The following is a 3563-nucleotide window of genomic DNA, read 5'->3' on the forward strand; positions in this document are numbered from 1 at the left end:
CTGCAGTTGTTGTTGTTGGGCCTGAAGTTGTAGTTGTAGGTGCAGCAGTTGTGTTGTTGGGCAGTTGTTTGAGGCTGCAGTTGTTGTGTGTTGGGCCTGAAGTTGTAGTTGCAGGTGAAGCAGTTGTTGTAGTGCAGCAGTTGTTGTTGTTGGGGCAACAGTTGTGGTTGTTGGGTGGTGGTGGTTGTCGGTGCAGCAGTTGTAGTCGTAGGTGCAGAAGTTGTGGTTGCAGCAGCAGTTGTTGTCGGGCAGCAGTTGTAGTCGTAGGTGCAGCAGTTGTGGTTGTTGAAGTTGTCAGTTGTGGTTGTTGAGGCTGCAGTTGTTGTTGTTCGGCCTGAAGTTGTAGTTGTAGGTGCAGCAGTTGTGGTTGTTGGGGCAGAAGTTGTAGTTGTTGGGGCAGCAGTTGCGTTGTTGAGGCTGCAGTTGTTGTGTTGGGCCTGAAGTTGTAGTAGTAGGTGAAGCAGTTGTGGTTGTTGAGGCTGCAGTTGTAGTTGTAGGTGCAGCAGTTGTGGTTGTTGGGGCAGTTGTGATTGTTGAGGCTGCAGTTGTGGTTGTTGGTGCAGCAGTTGTGGTTATCGGGCAGCAGTTGTAGTCGTAGGTGCAGCAGTTGTGGTTGTCGGGGCAGCAGTTGTAGTCGTAGGTGCAGTAGTTGTGGTTGTAGGACAGAAGTTGTAGTTGTTGGGGCAGCAGTTGTGGTTGTTGAGGCTGCAGTTGTTGTTGTTGGGCCTGAAGTTGTAGTTGTAGATGCAGCAGTTGTGGTTGTTGAGGCTGCAGTTGTTGTTGTTGGGCCTGAAGTTGTAGTTGTAGGTGCAGCCAGTTGTGGTTGTTGAGCTGCAGTTGTTGTTGTTGGGCCTGAAGTGTAGTTGTAGGTGCAGCAGTTGTGGTTGTAGGCGCTGCAGTTGTTGTTGTTGGGGCAACAGTGTGGTTGTTGGGGTGGTGGTGGTTGTTGGGGCAGCAGTTGTAGTCGTAGGTGCAGAAGTTGTGGTTGTAGGGACAGAAGTTGTAGTTGTTGGGGCAGCACTTGTGGTTGTTGAGGCTGCAGTTGTTGTTTTGGGCCTGAAGTTGTAGTTGTAGATGCAGCAGTTGTGGTTGTTGAGGCTGCAGTTGTTGTTGTTGGGCCTGAAGTTGTAGTTGTAGGTGAAGCAGTTGTGGTTGTTGAGGCTGCAGTTGTTGTTGTTGGGACAGAAGTTGTAGTTGTAGGTGCAGCAGTTGTTGTTGTTGGGCCTGAAGTTGTAGTTGTAGATGCAGCAGTTGTAGATGCAGCAGTTGTGGTTGTTGAGTCTGCAGTTGTTGTTGTTGGGACTGAAGTTGTAGTTGTAGGTGCAGCAGTTGTGGTTGTTGGGGCAGCAATTGTGGTTGTTGAGGCTGCAGTTGTGGTTGTTGGTGCAGCAGTTGTGGTTATCGGGGCAGCAGTTGTAGTCGTAGGTGCAGCAGTTGTGGTTGTCGGGGCAGCAGTTGTAGTCGTAGGTGCAGTAGTTGTGGTTGTAGGGACAGAAGTTGTAGTTGTTGGTGAAGCAGTTGTGGTTGTGGAGGCTGCAGTTGTTGTTGTTGGGCTGAAGTTGTAGTTGTAGGTGCAGCAGTTGTGGTTGTTGGGCAGCAGTTGTTGTTGTTGGCCTGATGTTGTAGTTGTAGGTGCAGCAGTTGTGGTTGTAGGAGCTGCAGTTGTTGTTGGGCAACAGTTGTGGTTGTTGGGGTGGTGGTGGTTGTTGGGGCAGCAGTTGTAGTCGTAGGTGCAAGTTGTGGTTGTAGGGACAGAAGTTGTAGTTGTTGGGGCAGCACTTGTGGTTGTTGATGCTGCAGTTGTTTTTTGGCCTGAAGTCGTAGTTGTAGATGCAGCAGTTGTGGTTGTTGAGGCTGCAGTTGTTGTTGTTGGGCCTGAAGTTGTAGTTGTAGGTGAGCAGTTGTGGTTGTTGAGGCTGCAGTTGTTGTTGTTGTTGTAGTTGTAGCAGCAGTTGTTGTTGTTGGGCCTGAAGTTGTAGTTGTAGTGCAGCAGTTGTGTTGTTGTTTGCAGTAGTTGTCAGCAGTTGTAGTCGTAGGTGCAGCAGTTGTGGTTGCGTTGTAGTGTGCAGTAGTTGTGGTCAGAAGTTGTAGTTGTTGGTGAAGCAGTTGTGGTTGTGGAGGCTGCAGTTGTGGTTGTTGTGAAGTTGTAGTTGTAGGTGCAGCAGTTGTGGTTGGAGCTGCAGTTGTTGTTGTTGTGGTTGTTCAGTTGTAGTCGTAGTGCAGAAGTTGTGGTTGTAGGACAGAAGTTGTAGTTGTTGGGCAGCACTTGTGGTTGTTGATGCTGCAGTTGTTGTTTTTGGGCCTGAAGTCGTAGTTGTAGATGCAGCAGTTGTGGTTGTTGAGGCTGCAGTTGTAGTTGTAGTTGTAGGTGAAGCAGTTGTGGTTGTTGAGGCTGCAGTTGTTGTTGTTGGGCAGAAGTTGTAGTTGTAGGTGCAGTTGTTGTTGTTGGGCCTGAAGTTGCAGCAGTTGTAGATGCAGTTGTGGTTGTTGAGTTGCAGTTGTTGTTGTTGGGACTGAAGTTGTAGTTGTAGGAGTTTGTTGGGGCAGCAATTGTGGTTGTTGAGGCAGTGCAGCAGTTGTGGTTAGGGGCAGTTGTAGTCGTAGGTGCAGCAGTTGTGGTTGTCGGGGCAGCAGTTGTAGTCGTAGTGCAGTAGTTGTGGTTGTAGGGACAGAAGTTGTAGTTGTGGGGCAGCAGTTGTGGTTGTTGAGGCTGCAGTTGTTGTTGTTGGGCCTGAAGTTGTAGTTGTGCAGCAGTTGTGGTTGTTGAGGCTGCAGTTGTTGTTGTTGGGCCTGAAGTTGTAGTTGTAGATGCAGCAGTTGTGGTTGTTGAGGCTGCAGTTGTTGTTGTTGTGAAGTTGTAGTTGTAGGTGCAGCAGTTGTGGTTGTTGAGGCTGCAGTTGTTGTTGTTGGGCCTGAAGTTGTAGTTGTAGGTGCAGCAGTTGTGGTTGTAGGAGCTGCAGTTGTTGTTGTTGGGGCAACAGTTGTGGTTGTTGGGGCAGCAGTTGTAGTTGTAGGTGCAGCAGTTGTTGTTGTTGGCCTGAAGTTGTAGTTGTAGATGCAGCAGTTGTAGATGCAGCAGTTGTGGTTGTTGAGTCTGCAGTTGTTGTTGTTGGGACTGAAGTTGTAGTTGTAGGTGCAGCAGTTGTGGTTGTTGGGGCAGTTGCTGCAGTTTGTGGTTGTTGGTGCAGCAGTTGGTTGGGCAGCAGTTGTAGTCGTAGGTGCAGCAGTTGTGGTTGTCGGGGCAGCAGTTGTAGTCGTAGGTGCAGTAGTTGTGGTTGTAGGGACAGAAGTTGTAGTTGTTGGGGCAGCAGTTGTGGTTGTTGAGGCTGCAGTTGTTGTTGTTGGGCCTGAAGTTGTAGTTGTAGATGCAGCAGTTGTGGTTGTTGAAGCAGTCTTGTAGGCGCAGTTGTTGTTGTTGGGCCTGAAGTTGTGTACAGCAGTTGTGTTGTAGGAGCTGCAGTTGTTGTTGGGTTGTGTTGTTGGGTGGTGGTGGTTGTTGGGGCAGCAGTTGTAGTCGTAGGTGCAGAAGTTGTGGTTGTAGGAACAGAAGTTGTGTTGTTGGG

The 3563-nt window shown here is 49.3% G+C and overlaps 1 long non-coding RNA gene across 1 annotated transcript; it reads left to right on the forward strand.

Annotated features, from left to right (window-relative positions):
• The first annotated feature begins 665 nt into the window (after positions 1-665).
• On the forward strand, positions 666-1545 carry LOC127140234 (uncharacterized). The gene is made up of 3 exons (XR_007810655.1): positions 666-807; positions 1075-1200; positions 1321-1545. It is a non-coding gene; the product is annotated as an uncharacterized LOC127140234 (long non-coding RNA).
• The last annotated feature ends 2018 nt before the right edge of the window (positions 1546-3563 follow it).

Source organism: Lates calcarifer, unplaced genomic scaffold (assembly GCF_001640805.2).
Source record: "Lates calcarifer isolate ASB-BC8 unplaced genomic scaffold, TLL_Latcal_v3 _unitig_2761_quiver_3751, whole genome shotgun sequence".
Classification (NCBI taxonomy): domain Eukaryota; kingdom Metazoa; phylum Chordata; class Actinopteri; family Centropomidae; genus Lates; species Lates calcarifer.